Raw genomic sequence first — 20,800 nt, forward strand, 5'->3', positions numbered from 1 at the left:
TATAAAGGAAAGAGGTTTAATTTACTCACAGTTCTGCATGGCTAGAGAGGGCTCAGAAAATTTACAATCATGGCAGAAGGGGAAGCAAACACATCCTTCTTCACAAGATGGCAGGAGAAAGAAGTGTGTGGAGCAAAGGGGGAAGAACCCCTTATAAAACGATTAGATCTCATGAGCACTCACTCACTATCACAAGAACAGCATGCAGAAAACCACCCCCATGATCCAATCACCTCCTACTAGGTCTCTCCCCAGACACGTGGGGATTATGTGGATTACAATTCAAGATGAGATTTGGGAAATCCAAACCATGTAAGTCACCCTATTTTGCTATCAAATAGAAGATCTTAGTCATTCTTTCTATTTTTTATACCTATTAGCCAACCCCACCTCCACTACCGAACCCCCCATTACCCTTCCCAGCATCTGGTAACCATCCTTCTATTCTCTGTGTCCATGAGTTCAATTGATTTGATTTTTAGATTCCACAAATAAGTGAGAACATGTGATGTTAGTGTTTCAGGGCCTGAGTTATTTCACTTAACATAGTGATCTCCAGTTCCATCCATGTTATTGCAAATGACAGGATCTCAATTTTTTATGGCTGAATAGTACTCCATTGTGTATCTGTACCACATTTTCTTTATCCAAACATCTGTTGATGGACACTTAGGTTACTTCCAAATCTTAGCTGTTGTAAACACTGCTGCAAGAAACATAGGAGTGCAGCTATTTCTCTGATATACTCATTTCCTTTCTTTTTGGGTGGATACCCACCAGCAGTAGGATTGCTGGATCATATGGTATCTCAATGTTTAGTTTTCTGAGGAACCTCCAAACTGTGCTCCATAGTGGTCGTACTAATTTACGTTCTCGCCAACAGTGTACAAGTGTTCCCTTCTGTCCACATCTCACCAGCATTTGTTATTGCCTGTCTTTGGATATAAGCCATTTTAAGTGGGGTGAGATGATATCTCATAGTTTTGATTTGCATTTCTCTGATGACCAATGATGCTGAGCAACTTTTCTTTTGTCTGTTTGCCATTTGTGTGTCATCTTTTGAGAAATGTCTATTCAAATAGCTTGCCAATTTCTTGATTGTATTATTAGATTTTTTTCCTATAGAGTTGTTTGAGCTCCTTCTATATTCTGGTTATTAATCCCTGGTCAGAGGGGTAGTTTGCAACTTTGGTGATTGTATCCTTTGCTGTGCAAAAGCTCTTTAACTTTATGCAATCCAATTTGCCCATGTTTGCTTTGGTTTTCTGTACTTGTTGGGTATTGCTCAAGAAGTCATTGCCGTGGAGATTTTCCCCAATGTTTTCTTGAAGTAGTTTCATGGTTTGAGGTCTTAGATTTAAGTCTTTAATCCATTTTGAATTGACATTTTTATATGTCAAGAGAGAGTCTCACTCTGTCGCCCAGGCTGGAGTGCAGTGGCGCTATCTAAGCTCACTACACCTTCCACTTCCCGGGTTCAAGCAATTCGCCTGCCTCAGCCTCCTGAGTAGCTAGGATTACAGGCATGTGCCACCACGCCCAGCTAATTTTTTTTTTGTATTTTTAATAGAGATGGTGTTTCACCATGTTGGCCAGGCTGGTCTCAAACTCCTGACCTTGTGATCTGCCCACCTCTGCCTCCCAGTGTGCTCAGATTATAGGCGTGAGCCACCGCGCCCGGCCAGTGTATTTTACTTTTCATTATAGAGACCTTTCACTTCTTATAGTTCAGTTAATTCTTAGGTATGTAATTTTACATGTGGCTATTGTAAATAAGATTATTTTTTAAATTTCTTTTTCAGATTGTTCACTGTTGGCATATAGAAATGCTACTAATTTTTGTATTTTGATTGTGTATCCTACAATTCTAATGAATTTATCAGTTCTAATAGTTTTCTCATGGAGTCTAGTTTACTCTAAATATAAGATCATATCATCGGCAAACAAGGATAATTTGACTTCTTCTTTTCCAAATTGGATACCCTTTGTATGTCTCTCTTGTCTGACTGCTCTCGTTAGGACTTTCAGAATAACAGTGATGACAGTGGACATCCCTGTCATGTTCCGGATCTTACAGGAAAGGCTTTAAGTTTTTCCCCTTTCAGTATAATACTAGATGCAGGTCTATTGTATATGACTTTTATTATGTCAAGGGTGTGTTTTTTCTATCCCTGGATATTGAGGGTTTCTATCATGAGGAAATGTTGAATTTCATCAAATGCTTTCTCAGCATCAACTGAAATGAAAGGTTTTTATTTCAAACTGAAACTGAAGGATTTTATCCTTCACTCTGTTGACAGGCTGTATCACATTGATTGGTTTATGTATGTTGAGCCATCCTTGAATCCCAGGGATAAATCCCAGTTGGTCATGATGAATGATCTTTCTAATGTATTGTTGAATTTAGTTTGCTAGTATTTTGTTGAGGATTTTTTTTTTTTTCTTTGAGACGGAGTCTCGCTCTGTCACCCCGGCTGGAGTGCAGTGGGGTGATCTCGGCTTACTGCAAGCTCTGCCTCCCAGGTTCAGGCCATTCTCCTGCCTCAGCCTCCCAAGTAGCTGGGACTACAGGTGTGTGCCACCATGCCCAGCTAATTTTTTTGTGTGTTTAGTAGAGATGGGGTTTCACCGTGTTAGCCAGGATGGTCTCGATCTCCTGACCTTGTGATCCGCCCGCCTCGACCTCCCAAAGTGCTGGGATTAGAGGTGTGAGTCACTGCGCCTGGCTGAGGATTTTTGCATCAATGGTCATCAGAGATATTAGCCTGAGACTGAGGCTTGTTCTGTTGCCCAGGCTGAAGTGCAGTGACGCGATCTCAGCTCACTGCAACCTCCGCCTCCCAGGTTCTAGTGATTCTCCTGTCTCAGCCTCCCGAGTAGCTGGGATTACAGGCATGTGTCACCACGCCCAGCTTATTTTTGTATTTTTAGTAGAGACAGGGTTTCCCTATGTTGGCCAGTCTGGTCTCAAACTCCTGACCTCAGGTGATCCGCCTGCCTCAGCCTCCCAAAATGCTGGGATTACAGGCGTGAGCCACTGCGCCTGGCCAAATCTTTTTTTTTCTCTTTTTTTATTTTGAGAAAGAGTCTTGCTCTGTTGCCCAGGCTGGAGTGCAGTGGTGCGATCTCGGCTCACTGCCACCTCAGCCTACCGGGTTCAAGCAATTCTCCTGCCTCAGCCTCCTGAGTAGCTGGGATTACAGGCATGCACCACCACACCCAGCTAATTTTTGTACTTTTAGTAGAGACAGGGTTTCACCATGTTGATCAGGCTGGTCTCAAACTCCTGACCTTGTGATCTGCCCACCTAGGCCTCCCAAAGTGCTGGGATTACAGGCATGAGCCACCGCGCCTGGCTGTGGTTTTCTTTTATTGTGTCTTTAATCCGTTTTGAATTGACATTTTTGTCTGGTTTTGGTATCAGAGTAATGCCAGTCTCATAGAGTGAATTTGGAAGTATTCCCTCCTCCTCGATTTTTTGGAATCATTTGGGTAGGATCGGTATTAGTTCTTCTTTAAATGTTTGGTAGAATTTAGCAGTGAAGCCGTTGGGTCCTGGGCTTTTCTTTACTGGGAGACTTTTTATTACAGCTTTGATCTCATTACTTGCTTTTGTGCTGTTCAGGTTTTGGATTTCTCCCTGATTCAATCTTGGTAGGCTGTGTGTGTGTAGGAATTTGTCCATTTCTTCTAGATTTTCCAATGTATTGGCATATAGTTGCTCATAGTAGCCTCTAATGATCCTTTGGTTTCTTTTTTTTGGGGGCCGGGTCTGGCCTGGCATCTCCCAGGCTGGGTGGGTGGCCGCTGATCTCGGCTCTGCGGCTCGCCTCACCGGTTCACGCCATTCCGCCCTCAGCCTCGAGGTAGCTGGGACTACAGGCACGCCACCGCGCCCGGCTAATTTTGTATTTTAGTAGAGGCGGGGTTTCACCGTGTTAAGCCAGGATGATGCCAGTCTCCTGACCTCATTGATCCAGCCGATCGCAGGCCTCTAAAGTGCTGGGATTACAGGCTTGAGGCGCGGCGCCCGGCCTATCCTTTGAATTTCTGTAGTATCAGTTTAATACCTCCTTTTCATTTCTGGTTTTATTTTATTTTCTCACTTTTTCGCCAGTTATTCAGGCTAAATGTTTGTCAATTTTCTTTAACTTTTCAAAAACTATATTTAACTTTATATAAAACTTTAACTTTTCAAAAACTATATTTTTGTTTCATTGATCTTTTGTATTGTTTTCTTCATCTCAATTTCATTTATTTCTGCTCTGGACTTCACTATTTCTTTTCTTCTACTAATTTTGGGTTTGATTTGCCCTTGCTTTTCTAGTTTTTTGAGATGCATCATTAGATTATTTATTTGGAGTTTTTCCTCTTGTTTGGATATAGGCACTTAGAGCTATAAACTTTCCTCTGAGTACTGCTTTTGCTGTATCCCGTAGGATTTGAGAGGTTGTGTTTCCATTATCATTTGTTTCAAGACATTTTTCCATTTCCTTCTCAACTTCTTCATTAATCCACTGGTCATTGAGGAACATATTGTTTAATTTCCCTGTATTTGTATAGTTTCCAAAATTCCTCGTTTTTAATTTCTAGTCTTATTCCATTGTGGTCAAAGAAGATGCTTGATATTATTTCAATTTTTGAATTTTTTAAGACTTGTTTTATAACCTAAGGTATAGTCTATCCTTGAGAATCATCCATGTGCTGAGGAAAAGAATGTGTATTCTGCAGCTCTTAAATGAAATGTTCTGTAAATATCTATTAGATCCATTTGGTCTACAGTGCAGATTAAGTTTGATGATTATTTGTTGATTTTCTGTCTGAAAGGTCTGTCCATTGCTGAAAATGGGGGTGTTGAGGTCTCCAGTTATTATTGTTTTGGGACCTGTCTCTTTCTTTAGCTCTAATAATATTTGATTTATATGTCTGGGTGCTCCAGTGTTGGGTGCATATATATTTAAAATTGTTATATCCTCTTGCTGAATTGACTCCTTTGTCACTACATGGTGACCTTTTTTGTCTCTTCTTTTGGTTTTTGTCTTGAAATCTATTTTGACTGATGTAAGTATGGTGAATCCTGCTCTTTTTTGGTTTCCATTAGCATGGAACATCTTTTTCCTCCCTTTATTTTCAGTCCATGTGTGTTTTTATAGATGAAGTGTGTTTTTTGTAGCAACAGACCAATGGGTCTTGTTTGTTCATCCATTCAGCTGCTCTATGTCTTTTGATTGGAGAATTTAGCCTATTTACATTCAATGTTATTATTGATAAGTAAGGACTTATTCCTGCCATTTTGTTATTTGTTCTCTGATTGTTTTGTGGTCTACTCTTCCTTCTTTCATTCCTGTATTCCTCTAGTGAATGTGATTTTCTCTGGTGATATGACCTAATGTCTCTATGTTTTTTTATCCATTGTATGTTTTTCAGTTTGAGGTTACCATAAGTCTTGCAAATAATAACTTATAACCCATTATCCTAACCTGATAACAACTTGACACTACACACACAAAGGAACAAACAAGCAAACAAAACAAAACAAAACAAAACTAATAAAAACTCTACACATTAACTTCATCCTCACTGCTTTTTAACTTTTTATTGTTTATATTTACCTCTTATTGTATTGACTATGTCTTGATGAGTTGTTGTAGTTGTTATTTTTGATTGGTTCATCATTTTGTCTTTCTACCTAGTATAAGAATAGTTTACACACCACAGTTACAAAATATTCTGTGTTTTCCTGTGTACTTACTATTACCAGTCAGTTTTGTACCTTCAGGTGATTATTGCTCATTAATGTCCTTTTCTTCCTGATTGAAGTACTCCCTTTAGCATTTCTTGTAGGACAGGTCTGGTGTTGATGAAATCCCTCAGCTTTTGTTTGCCTGGGAAAGTCTTTATTTCTCCTTCATGTTTGAAGGATATTTTCATCAAATATACTATTCTAGGGTTACAGTGTTTTTCCTTCAGCACTTTAAATGTGTCATACCACTCTCCTGATCTGTAAGGTCTCCACTGCTCCCAAATGTATTGGAGCTTCATTCAATGTTATTTGTTTCTTTTATCTTGCTGTTTTTAGGATCCTTTCTTTATCCTTGACCTTTGGAAGTTCGATTATTAAATGCCTTAAGGTAGTCTTTGGGTTAAATCAGTGTGGTGTTCCACAACCTTCTTGTACTTGGGTATTGATATCTTTCTCTAGGTTTGGCAAGTTCTCTTGTTATCATCCCGTTAAATAAACTTTCTACCCCTATATCTTTCTCTACCTCCTCCTCAAGGCCAATAACTCTTAGATTTGCCCTTTTGAGGCTATCTTCTAGATCCTGTAGGTATGCTTCCTTGTTTTTTATTTTTTCTTTTGTCTCCTCTGACTGTGTATTTTCAATTAGCCTGTCTTCAAGCTCACTAATTCTTTTGTCTGCTTGATCAATTCTGCTAATAAAGGACTGTGATGCATTCTTTAGTATGCCAGCTGGATTTTTTTAGCTCCAGAATTTCAGCTTGATGCTTTCAAATTATTTTAGTCTCTTTTTAAAATTTATCTGATAGAATTCTGAATTCCCTCTCTGTGGTACCTTAAATTTTTTCTTTGTGGTTCTTGCAGACTCATGGGGTGCTGCCTTGATGGTCTTGGACAAGATCTGGGAGAATTCTCTGCATTTCCAGGCAGAGAATCTTGTTCCCTTCCCTTACTTTCTCCCAAACATAGTCTCTCTCTCTGTTCTGAGCCACCTAAATTTGGGGTGGGGTGACACAAGCACCCCTGTGGCCACCACCACTATGACTGCACTGGGTCAGACCTGAAGCTAGCACAGCGCTGGGTCTCACCCAAGGCCTGCTGCAACCTGTCCCTGGCTACTGCCTATGTTTGCTCAAGGTCCTGGGGCTCCACAATCAGCAGGTGGCAAAGCCAGCCAAGTCTGTGTCCTTCCCTTCAGGGCGGTGAGGTCCCCAAAGTCCCAGGTGGGTCCAGAAGTTCCATCTAGGAGTCAGGGACTAGAGTCAAAAACCTTAGATGTTTACCTGGTGTTCTATTGTATTGTAGCTGATCCAGCACTCAAACCACACCATTCAGTCCTTCCCACTCTTCTCTACCCTTTCCAAAGGGAGAGGAGGTTCACCCCATAGCCATTGCCACCCCAGGCCACAAGGAGTACTGCCAGATTATTGCAGATGTTCCCTTAAAGCCCAACGTCTCTTAAGTCAGCTTGTCATGCATGCTGCCTGGCCTGGGATTCATGCATGCTTCAGGCCAGTGGGCTTCCCTCTGGCCCAGGGCAGGTCCAGAAATACCATCCAAGAATCAAGTCCTAGAATTGGGGATCCCAAGAGCCCACTTGGTGCTCTACCCCCTATGGCAATGTTAGTATGTAAGGTGCAACACAAAGTCCCCTTTACTTTTCCCTCTGCTTTTTTCAAGCAAAAGGAGTTTTGTCCCATAGCCACCACAGCTGGTAATGTGCTGAGTCTCACCTAAAGCCAGGAAGTCTCAGAGGTTCACTCAAAGACTAATGCAGTACCTGGGTATTGCTGCTGGTTATTTAAGGCCCAAGGGATCTTCAGTTAGCAGGTGATGAATGCTGCCAGTACTGGATCCTTTCCTTCAAGGAAGTGGGTTCTCTTCTGGCCCAGGGTGTGTCTAGAAATGTCATCTGGGAGGTAGAACCTGGAACAGGGACCTCACAACTCTGACCAGTGCCCTATCCTGCCATGGCTGAGCTGTTATCCTAGATGCAAAACACAAGTCCTCCCCACTCTTTCCTCTCCTCAAGTGGAAGGAAGGGGTCTCTTTTGGAGCCATGAGCCATGCAGCCTAGGGTTAGGGGAGGGGTGATGCCAGCACTCCCTTAGCCACTGCAGCTAGTGTCTCAGTATGGCGTGTGCCCCCATAGTCCACTGTCTCTGGGTTTAATTCAGCGCTAGGACTCACGACGAGTTGCAGTCCTAATGGCCTAGAATGTTCTTCAAGTTTACTTGGAGACACAGAGTGCTATAGTCCTCATTGGCGAGGTTTGTGAAAACTCAAGTTCCAAACACTGAGACTGGTGATTCCCCTCTGGCTAGGGCTACTTTAAATGCTCCCTCCATGTGCAGGCATCAACTGAGTTTGATCTGGGTTTCCTTTCTGCTCTAACAGGACAGCACTGAGTTCAATGTCTCACAATTGCTGTGTTCTCCCTCCCCCAGCACCGGGAGATGCTCTTCTCACCAGGCCATTGCTGCTGGGGATGGGGAGGGGTGGTGTAGGCAATTCCAGGCTGTTTTTTAATCTCTTCGGTGCCTCTTTTGGCAATATGAACATGAGGGTTCACCTGATTTTTGGTTCTTATGAAGGTGTTTCTTCTGTGTAGGTAGTTGTTAACTTGGTGTCCTTGTGGGGGCGGAGTATGATCGGTGGAGCTTTCTATTCTGCCATCTTGCTTTGCCCTCCCCCAGCTTTTGTCTCTCAGGATTCTTGCCAAACGGCCTTCCTTTCCTGGCAACTCTCAAATCACCGTAGTAGCCTACCATTTAACAATAAATACATTATAAACAGCAGTAAGCCAGGCACATTGGCTCACACCTATATTCCCAGCACTTCGGGAGACTGAGGCAGGAGGAAATTGCTTGAGCCCAGGAGTTTGAGACCAGCCTGGGCACCATAGCGGGACCCCACCTATAAAATAATTTAAAAATTAGTCAGGCCTGGTGGTGTGTACCTATAGTCCCAGCTACTCTGGAGGCTGATGTGGGAGGATCACTTGAGCTCAGGAGGTAGATTGCAGTGAGCTGGGATCACACTACTGCACTCCAGCCTGGGCAACAGAGTAAGACCTTGTCTCAAAAAAAAAAAAAAAAAAAAAAATGACAAAAGTATTACACTGAAAATCTGTAGTGGTAGAAATAATAGTAACAGTTAACTTTTTTTTTTTTTTTTTTGAGACAGTCTCGCTCTGTCACCCAAGCTAGAGTGTAGTGGTGTGATCTCAGCTCACTACAACCTCCAACTACTGGGTTAAAGAGATTCTCATGCCTCAGACTCCCGAGTACCTGGGATTTCAGGTGTGCACCAGCCTGGCTAACTTTTTTTTTTTTTTTTTAAGTAGAGACAAGGTTTCACCATGTTGACCAGGCTGGTCTCAAATCCCTACCTCAAGTGATCCACCCGCCTTGGCCTCCCAGAGTGCTGGGATTACAGGCATGAGCCACCAGCCAAGAAATAATAAATTTTATTTATTTATTTATTTATTTATTTATTTATTTATTTATTTATTTATTGTGAAGGAGCTTTGCTCTTGTCGCCCAGGTTGGAGTGCAACAGCACGATCTCAGCTCACTGCAACCTCTGCTTCCCAGGTTCAAGCGATTCTCCTGTCTCAGTCTCCTGAGTAGCTGAAATTACAGGCACCTGCCACCACGCCTGGCTAATTTTTTGTATTTTTAGTAGAGATGGGGTTTCACCATGTTGGCTAGGCTGGTCTTGAACTCCTGACCTCAGGTGATCCACCCACCTCGGCCTCCCAAAGTGCTGGAATTACAGGTGTGAGCCTCCACGCCCGGCCCATAAATTTTAATTCTATAAAAATTACACATATGCTATCTAAGTTATGACAGATCTTACATGCATTAGAATTGATATATTAGCACATGTACATATATATTTTAATCTACTTTCGTACACTCTGACAATCACAGAAACTAAATCTGAATGATGACAAATACCACGTTTGGTCATTAGTATTAATGTGCTATTCATATCTGTACGTGTGTATAAGTACCTTCATTCATAACCCATCTATACAGGTACATATAAGCAGGGCCCACTTTTCACTGCAATGCATTTCTGGATATTGTGTTGTAAATGGTATCATGATAAAGTGGATTCTGTTTTTCCAAGGCTGTAACTGAGGGTTTGCTCCTGACAAAGAACTTGTGTTCAAATAAATAATTGCTACAACTAACCATATGTCATTAAAAAAGAAATGCTTCAAAATAAACTTCTTCAAAAATTAAAACAATGAACTTCATTTAGTCATGTAATAGTTATAAAGGACCTTTATGTTTTAGACATACATTTTCTCTGTCCTGTAACTTGTACATAAATGTTCTGTGAAATTTATCTTACAAGGGTCCTCAAGGTATGTGTAGCACAGGACACAGAACCCAAGTCTATCATACATTATACTAAAATAAGTAATGTAGATGTAATAAGCATTAAATATTTAACAATTGTGTTTACCTTCTTAGAATTCTGAAAGGATTTTATAGGGTCATCTTGACACAAGGCTCTAAAATGCTCCCCAGGGAAGTTTGCAATAAAGCCTCCTGTTCTTTTTTATAAACTTCCTTGAGCACCAAGCATGGCACCCAAACCTTTCAGTAAACAAAGGTTTCTTTAGGAGCTAGGCCAAAGCTTTGAACACTGAAGGAGATGCTTTCACTGCAAAAAAAAAATTGGGCCACTGCCAGACCCCTGCTCAGCCTCACATCTCTCAGAATCTATAGCCTGTGAAGTCCTCCAGTAGGTTCACATTTTCCACAAACTGCCTCTCAGCCCTTATACCTTATAGGCAGCTGCAGTCTGGCTTTATATATCCAACTAGGGCAAGACGCACCTAAGAACCACACCACTGCCCCTACCACCAATCACTCTGCAGAGCACAGGTGAGAAAATGCACTGGTCAGGCCACTGCCTGGATCCTTCCACACCTAGCAATGTAAGGAACACCAATAAAACAGCAACTCCTGCCTCCAGGTCCAAATACATCTAAATTTGGGGAGACCTGAGAGCCCCCTGTTTATCAGAAAATAGCAGGACTAACCATCTAACCAAATTTGTGATGAGCCAAACCCACCATACCTCATTCACATCCCTGTTTTCCTCTGTCATAATTCAACATGTAAGCATCCAGTTTGACATACCTGCTTTGTGACCTTAGGCAAATCACTTGAGTTCTGTGTCTGTCTGCTCATCTGTAAAATTAAGGTCTACTCTTCATGAGGTTTTATGAGGATTAAATGAAATAATCTATGCAAAGCCCTGTTAGATTATTATTGTTATTATTAAGTTATGTTTAATTATTATTGTTGTTCTTGTCCTCTAACTGCATTCCCATATTGCTCTGTGCTTCTTCTCCCTGAACTGGACCGCCCACTTTTTTTTTTTTTTTTTTTTTTTTTGAGATGGAGTTTTGCTCTTGTTGCTCAGGCTGGAGTGCAATGGTGGGATCTCGGCTCACCGCAACCTCTGCCTCCCAAGCAATACTTCTGCCTCAGCCTCCCGAGTAGCTGGACTTACAGGCATGTGCCACCATGCCCAGCTAATTTTGCACTTTAGTAGAGACGGGGTTTCTCCGTGTTAGTCAGGCTGGTCTCAAACTCCCGACCTCAGGTGATCTGCCTGCCTCGGCCTCCCAAAGTGCTGGGATTACAGGTGTGAGCCACCGTGCCCGGCCCTGACCTCCCACTTCTACCTTCACTCCTTACATGCTTCGGCTGTGCCTCCTGGAACACTATTCCATGATTAACAAACTCTTCTGCCATCCACAAACTCATCCCTGAATATCCACGTTTCTAGGTTTCCCATGAGGACGGAGCTTCCTTTACAGCCCTTTCCAGTGAAAGTGATCTATACCAACACACCGCATGTACTGCATAGGGAGGAGGTAAGGTACATATCCTCTTCCAGCCACACTGCACCTTTCAAACCATTCCTCCTCCACCCTCAGGCAAAACCCCCTGATCCTTCTTCCTCTGAGTTTCATGATATTTGACTCCACCTCTTTGCTGTCCTGTACTCATTCATCAAAGATGCTGGCATCTGGTTCACAGTCTTTCTTCTCACTCCAACCCCCAGGGGTGTTAAGCACTGCAAGAGAAAGTCACATAGATGAACAGGTTGGTACCACTCTGAATTCATGGTCACCAACATCAAGTGGACCTTCAATATTTCTGGGGATTCCTGTCATGTTTTCAACTCACTCTCTCATTTTCCCAACTGATTCTTCTCAATCTTCTTCATTTTCCTCAAAACTCCAACTCCTCAGCTGCCCCAAAGAACTCACCTCTTAAAGATAAGATAGAAGTCTCCAGATGGAAACCAACTTCCTACTACCAAACTAGAAATGTATTCACAGCCATCCTTTTCTGCTGTTAAAATGAAAGATATCCCTCTTCCAATCTAGGCGTAATTCCTTCATGTGCATTGTAGAGCCCATTCATGTACAGGTCTCCTCACTAGCCATACTCAACCTATTATTACCGCTTTTCTATTTTCAACCTCTCACTCTCTACTGGCCCCTTTCTCTTGGCTTTTTCAAAGGAAGTACATGAATATTCCAACATTATATAACATCCAAACAACACAGAAGCATAATGACAACCATAATAGCTAATGTTTATTGAGGACTTACCATGTACCAGGAACTGTTGCAAGTGCGTTGAGGTATTAACACATTTAATTCTCAGAATTACTTATAAAGTATATACTATTAGTATTTTCTCTTTTTTTTGAATTAAGAAACTGAGGAAAAGGAAGTAACTTGCCCAAGATTAACCAGATATGAAATACCAGAATCTGGATTTGAGCTCAAGTAGTCACAAACTGTGCTCTCTAAATGACCACATTTAAAGTGCCCCTGCTGTGTCCTGCCCCGTCCTGCCCCACTCCACCTCATTCTCCCTCCCCTCCTTAACTCTTCCCTTCCTTCCCCATAGGTAATGACTGGCAATAATTTTGTGTGTATATTGTGTATACATTCGTGTGTGTATCTTTCCAGAAATTTTTGGCACATTTATATACACAGTACATACATGCTTTTTATCTCTACCCGTTCAGAGAAACTTCTCTATTAACAAACTATATAAGTGACTCCTGAAAGTATAGTCTTACACACATGCTTTTAAATTGATACATAATATTTGTATAAATTTATAGGGTATATGTGGTATTTCGTTGCATGCATAGAATGTGTATTAATGAAGTCAGGGTATTTAGAGTATCCATCACCTCGAGTCTTTATCATTTCTATGTGTTGGGAACATTTAAAGTCCTCTCTTCTTGCTATTTGAAATGTACAATGCGTTGTTGCAAACTATGGTCACCCTACACTGCTATCAAACATTATAACTTATTCTATGTAATTGTATGATTGTACCCATTAACCAATCTTTCTTCATCAACCCCCCACCCACATACACTTCCCACCCCCTCTGGTTTCTATCATTCTACTCTCTACCCCCATGAGATCAGCTTTTTTATTTCCCACAGATTAGTAAGAACATGTGATATTTGTCGTTTTGTCCCTGGCTTATTTCACTTAACATAATGACCACACATGTTGCTGCAAATGACAGGATTTCATTTTTATGGCTGAATAGTATTCCATTGTGTATAAATATCACAGTTTCTTTATTCATTTGCCTGTTAATGAACATTTAGGTTGATTCTGCATCCTGGCTATTATGAATACTGCTACAATAAACATGGGGGTGCAAGTATCTTTTGGTTATAGTGATTTCTTTACTTTTGGATAAATACTCAATCGTGAGATTGCTGGATCATATGGTGGTTCTATGTTTAGTTTTTTGAGAAATCTCCATGCTGCGTCCCATAGTGGCTGTACTAATTTACATTCCCACCAACAGTGCATATGAGTTCCCTTTACTCCGCATCCTCACCAACATCCGTTATTTGCTTTTTAATAACAGCCATCCTAACTGGGGTCAGACGATATCTAATTGTGGTTTTGATTTGCATTTCCCTGATAATTAGCGACGTTGAGCATTTTTTATGTATCTTTTGGCCATTTGTGTGTCTTCTTTGGAGAGATGTCTATTCATGCCCTTTGACCGCTTTTTAATAGAATTACTTTGTTGTTGTTGTTGTCGTTATTTTTACTATGGTGTTGAGTTCCTTATATATTTTGAATATTAACCCCTTATCAGATATATAGTTTGCAAACGTTTTTCTCATTCCATAGGTTGCCTTTTTATTTTGTGTTTCCTTTGCTGTGCAAAAGCTTTTTGTTTAATTAAGTCACATTTGTCTTTTTTGTTTGTTTGTTTTGTTGCCTGTGCTTTTGAGGTCTTAGCCATAAAATATTTGCCTAGATAAATGTCCAGAAATGTTCCCCCCATTTTCCTCTAGTAGTTTTATAGTTTCGGATCTTATGTTTAAGTCTTTAATCCATCTTAAACTGACTTTTGTATATGGTGAGAGATAAGGGTCCGGTTTCATTCTTCTGAATATAAATATCCAATTTTCACAGGACCATTTATTTGTGTGTGTGTGTGTCCCAATATATCCATGTAACAACACCAGCACCATTTATTGAAGACAGTGTCTTTTCTCCAATGTATGTTCTTGGTGCCTTTGTCTATAATCAGTTGGCTGTAAATACACTGATTTATTTCTGGATTATCTATTATGTTCGATTGGTCTATGCGTCTGTTATTATAACAATACCATGCTGTTTTGGTTACTATAGCCTTGTAATATAACTTGAAGTCATGTAGTATGATGCCTCCAGCTTTGTTCAGAAGGCTGCTCCTTCAGAGACTCTTTCACTGATTCCTTCTTTTCTCCCAGAATGCTATCCTTGGTAATCTCTTCTCTGTCCCCACTCCCTCTCTTGATAATCTCATCTTGTCTCCTGGCTTTAAACACCATTTATATTTCCATCCTAGACTTCTCCCTTAAACTCTAGACTTGTATGTCTAAGTGCATATTTGACTTCTCTGCTTGAATATCTAAAAGACATCTCATAGCACATGTCTAAAACTACCACCTGTTTTCTAAAAACTACTGAAATAAAATTAAAAATAAATAAAACATTACTTCTAGTCTCTCCCCATTCTGCCTCCCCACACACATCCGAAAACTTATATTACTGACAGCCTTCAGTTGATGACAATTGCATCCTTTCCTGTGCTTAGATCCAAACTCTTTGGTATTTCTTTGACTCGTCTCTTTCTCTCACATTCTATCTTCAAATAATCAAAAAAATCCTATTTAACTCTTCAAAATATATCAATAATTCACCCACTTCTCACAGCTCTCACAGCTACCATCCTGGTTCAAGTCATCATTATCTGTTGCCTGGGTTATTTCAATAGCCTCCTAACTGGTGTTATACCTCTGCCCCCTACCACAATCTACTCTCAACACGAGTCAGATTTTCCTATTAAAAATGAAAGTTAAATTAAAGTCTCTCCTCTGCTCAAACCTCTCCAATGGTTCCCCATCTCATTTAGAAGGAAATCAATATCTGTACAATAGCTTACAAGGTCTTTAATTGTCTGGATTTCTGTTATCTCTTTAACATCATTTCCTACTACTCTCCCCTACTTTCTCTGACTCTTCTCTAGTCACACTAACCTATTTGCTATTTCCCTTCCCTTCTCTTCCCTTCTCTCCCCTCCCCTCCCCTCCCCTCCCTCCCCTTCCCTCCCCTTCCCCTCCCCCTCCCTTCCCTTCCCTTCCCTTCCCTTGCCTTGCCTTCCCTTTCCTTTTCCTTCCTTCCTTCCTTCCTTCCTTCCTTCCTTCCTTCCTTCCTTCCTGTCTTTCTTTCTTTCTTTCCTGTTTGTTTTTTATTTTTTTGTTTGTTTGGTTTTTTTTGTTTGTTTTTTTGATGGAGTTTCATTCTTGTCGCCCACGCTGGAGTGCAATGGCACGATCTTGGCTCACTGCAGCCTCTGCCTCCTGGGTTCAAGCAATTCTCCTGTCTCAGTCTCCTGAGTAGTTGGGATTACAGGCGCCTGCCACCATGCCCAGCTAATATTTTTGTATTTTTAGTAGAGATGGGGTTTTACCATGTTGGCCAGGCTGGTCCTGAACTCCTGACCTCCAGTAATCCACCCGCCTTGGCCTCCCAAAGCACTGGGATTACAGGCGCAAGCCACTGTGCCCAGCCTCCTTCCTATTTTTCAAACACACTAGCCATGTTCATACCTTAGGGTCTTTGCACTGGCTGTTCCTTCTACCTGGAAGGCTCTACTCTAGGTCTCCAATGACTACATCCCTCCCCTCCTTCAAGTCTTTGCTCAGATGTCACCTTCTCAATGAGGCATTGCCCTAGTCACTCCACTAATAATGTCATTTGCCCTCCCATCCCTTTTGCTCAGGGATGTAATTTTTCCATAGCATGCATTACCTTCTAACATACTATAAAATTTATTATATTATTATTTATTGTGTCTCTTCTCAACCAGACTGTAAACTCAATGAAGGCAAGGATTTACCTGTTTTTGTTCACTGTTGTATCCAAGATCCTGGCACAGAGTACACATTCAATAAATATTTGTTGAACGAATAAATGGAATACCACATTAACTACCATTAAAGTTTCCTATTCCTCATTATAGCAGCAATCCTGGAAATAGTTTTCTATATTCACAATCAAGATTAACATCATCAGTGATAGGTCATGTACCTTTGATATAATATGATAATGGCACTTTACCTTCCTGATCTTCCTTCCAGAAATCCATAACCCCTAACTATGAAACAAGCATCAGACAAACCCAAATTCTACAAAATACCTCAACAGACTTTTTAAAATTGTCCAAGACAGCGAAAACAAGGAATGTCTGAGAAACTTTCACAGCCAAGAGAATCTAAGGAGACATAACAACTGAATACGATACAGTATCCTGGATGAGATCCTGGAACAGAAAAAGGAACATTAGGTAAAAAACTAAAGAAATCTGAATAAAACATAGACTTTAGTTAACAATAATCAACATTGGTTCATTAGTTGAGGCACATGGCCTTTCCACTTTCTCTTTCTGTGTAGCCTAATCCCTCTGTTCTTAAATCTGGGCTGATCTTAGGGACTTGCTTAACCAAAAGAATGCAGCAGAAATGACATTCTGGGATTTACAAGGCTAGTTCATAAGAAGCCTTGCAGCTTCCACCTGGGTTTATTGGGACACTCCCTCTTGGACCCTTGAGGCACCATGTAACAAGTCTGTCTACCCTGAGTCTGTCATTCCGTGAGGAGACCCTAGTTAGCCACATGAAGGGATGTCTGGAGAGAGAGAGGTGACCAACTTGCCCCCAACTGGTCTAGTCCTTCTTCCTCCTTTCCCCAAAACCAAAACCAAAACAAGAACTTAGTCCTCTTGCAGTATTCTGTAACTCAGTAAATGGCACCATCATCCATCCATTTGCACAAGCCAGAAACTAGGAAATCATCCTTGTTGTGTCCTGTCCCTCATCTTGCCCACTAAATGTCTCTTAAAATCTTGCTTAGGCCAGGCGCGGTGGCTCATGCCTGTAATTCCAGCACTTTGGGAGGCTGAGGCGGGCGGATCAGTTGAGGTCAGGAGTTCATGAACAGCGTGGCCAACATGGTGAAACGCCGTTTCTCCTAAAAAAAAAAAAAAAAAAAATTAGCCGGGCATGGTGGCACACGCCTGCAATCCCAGCTACTCAGGAGGTGCAGGTTGCAGTGTGCCAGGATCACTCCACTGCACTCCAGCCTAGGTGACAGAGCAAGACTCCATCTCAAAAACAAAAACAAAAACAAAAAAGCTTGCTGCTTCTTTCTCAATGTCTACCACTCCTCCCACCACTTCTAGCTAAGATACCTTCTTTTCTCAGTAATAGCTTTTTAACTGATCATCCTGCTTTGACTTTTGCCCCTCATCCAATACTTTTTACAGTCAGTGGTGTGATCATGGCTCACTACAGCCTTGACCTCTTAGGCTCAGGTGATCCTTCCACCACAGCCTCCCAAGTAACTGGGACCACAGGCGTGCACCACCACGCCTGGCTAATTTATTATTATTATTATTATTTGTAGAGATGGGGTCTCCCTATGTTGCCCAGGAAACTTTTCAATGATTCCTATTACTCTTAGGATAAAACCAAAATAATTAATATAGCCTCTGCGGCCCTGCATAGCATGGCCAATATCTACCTCTTCAGCCTCATAAAATTATCCACTTGATGTCTGAGCCCCAGCTACACTGGCTTTCTTTTGTCCTCCATATGCACTGGGCTTCCTCCTGCCAGAGGGTCTTTGTACGTGTTTTTCCCTTTGCCTGGAATGCTTTTTTTTTTTTTTTTTTCCTGCTTCATCTGGTTAACTCCTGTGCAGTCTTCAAATCTCTGAAGAAGTTTTGCTTGGTCAGGAAAACCTCCCTGACCTCATAGTTCTGTGTGGCTCTCCTACAGAATAATTGAGTAATTAATAGAGAACTCATCACAGTTGTAATTTTACATGTATTTGAATGAATATTTGAATAATGTCTATCTCCCTCACTAGACTATCAGCTTCATGTGGCAGGCGCCAAGATTGTTTTGCTTGGTACTGTGCCCACAGTATCTAACACAATGCCTAATACATACAAGGTGCTAAATATCTATTTGTTGGAGGAAGGAAGAGGAAAAAGCAAGAAAAAGATAAGGAGAGAAGCAGGGAAGGAGAGAAGGGAGAGCAAGGGAGGGGGATCTCCCCCCATGACTGAATATTTGTAAATGTTTATTCTCCTTGTATTTCTAACAGAGTTTGCTTTATATTTCTTATTCATGTCATTATGTGCATAAAGGTCCATGACAGTCACGTGTTCTTGGTGGAGTGCACCTTTTATCAATATTAAATATCCCTTTGCCAGGCATGGTGGCTCATATCTGTAATCCCAGCTACTCGGGGGGCTGAGGTGGGAGGATCACTTGAGGCCAGGAGTTCAAGATCAGCCTAGGCAACACAGTGAGACCCCCGTCTCTACAGAAAATACAAAAATTAGCTGGGTGTGGTGGCATGCACCTATTGTCCCAGCTACTCAGGAGGCTGAGGTGGGAGGATCACTTGGTCCCAGGAGTTCAAGGCTGCAGTGAGCTATGATTGCACTCCAGCCTGGGTGATAGAGCAAGACTCCAACTCTTAATTTTTGAGACAGAGTCTCACTTTGTCATCCAGGCAGGAGTGTAGTGGTGAAATTTCGACTCAATGCAACCTCAGCCTCCTGGGTTCAAGTGATTCTCCTGCCTTAGCCTCCCAAGTAGCTGGGACTACAGGCATGTACCACCACATCCAGCCAAGTTTTTATATTTTTAGTAGAGATGGCATTTCGCCATGTTGGCCAGGCTGGTCTCAAACTCCTGACCTCAGATGATCTGCCCACCTCGGCCTCCTGTCTCAGCCTCCCAGCATGCTGGGATTACAGGCATGAACCACTGTGCCTGGCCCCCCTTGTCTCTTTTAATACTGTTGGTTCTAAATTTATTTTTGTCTAATTCAAAAATTACTCCTTTTTGCTAGCATTTGGAAAACTCAAAGCTTTACTGTTTCTTTGCTCACCGCTATTTCTTATATTCCACATGTTCCTCTTTTTTGGATTCATTTTTCATTTTGCTGTACTACATACTTGAATAACTAATAGAGGCTCTGAATATGTGTGAACATTATAATCTGAAAATTGGAGTTTTGTTCCTTGTATTATTTCCCCTCCACCACCTCCATGCAAGGTCAATTGTGCTATTTATTCATTTTGGTTCTTCTCTTTTATGCTATAGTTTTTCTCCAAATATTTATCATAATCCTTTGATATCTATTTACACCAGTGAATAAGGGATAAGTCAGTTAACAAAGATAGCTTACCTGGGTTTCCTCTGCAGTTACATTGGTCTGTGTCCCCTTACTGGCCTGACACTTAAGTAGAGGACTTTGTGTAAGTGTGTTGAGTGTCTTGACCCATCAGACTTCACTTTAAGGTGGGTGGGTACAGAGGAGACAGAAAGGTTGGTCCTTTCCCTCCCTACGAATTGTCAAAATAATTTTACTCTAGAGTAATCACCCAATGGACTCTTCCTGCACACTGCACAGACAAAATTAATTTACTGTAATACCAAGGTATTACAGTAAAGAAAGAGATCAATTGACACTAGGCTAGCAATACAGGAGACAGAGTTCTAACTCAAATCAGCCTCCTTTAGAATTCTGAGGTTAGGGTTTTCATGGTCAACTTGGTGGACAGCGGGCTAGGGAATGGGTGCTGCTGATTGGTTGGGGATGAAATCACAGGGGTGTGGCAAACGGTCCTCGTGGGCTGAGTCCACCTCTGGGTAAGGCCACAGGACCAGTTGAGACATAAGTTAAGGGTCCAGGCAGAGTCAGTCGGTTGCCGGAAAATCTGAAAAAAAGTCTCAAAACACCAATTTTAGGCTCTACAATAGTGATGTTATTCATAGGAGCAATTGGGGCAGTCACAAATCCTTTGGCCTCTGACCACATGACTCCTGAGCAGTAAGGGATTATACAAACTACACCTACATTTTTGCAGTATTCAAGTCCCTCCCATAATCCTAATCTTGTCACCTTTCATTAGTCTTACAAAGGCAGTTTTCAGGCCCTAAGCAAGGAGTGAGTTAGTTTTAGTGAGGGACTATTATCATCCTTAATTTTGTTTTGTTTTTTTTTTTTTTTTTTGAGACGGAGTCTTGCTCTGTAGCCCGGGCTGGAGTGCAGTGGCCCGATCTCAGCTCACTGCAAGCTCCACCTCCCGGGTTTACGCCATTCTCCTGGCTCAGCCTCCGGAGTAGCTGGGACTACAGGCGCCCGCCACCTGCAGCCAGCTAGTTTTTTTTTTTGTATTTTAGTAGAGGCAGGTTTCACCATGTTAGCCAGGGATGGTCTCGATCTCCTGACCCTCGTGATCGCCCGTCTCAGCCTCTAAAGTGCTGGGATTACAGGCTTGAGCCACAGCTTGACCTATCATCCTTAATTTTAAGTTAAGCTATAAACTAAATTCCTCCCGTGGTTAGCTTGGCCTGTGCCCAGTAGTGAGCAAAGACAGCTTAGAGGTTAGGAGCAAG

The sequence above is a fragment of the Papio anubis genome, chromosome X (genome assembly GCF_008728515.1).
Source record: "Papio anubis isolate 15944 chromosome X, Panubis1.0, whole genome shotgun sequence".
NCBI lineage: Eukaryota > Metazoa > Chordata > Mammalia > Primates > Cercopithecidae > Papio > Papio anubis.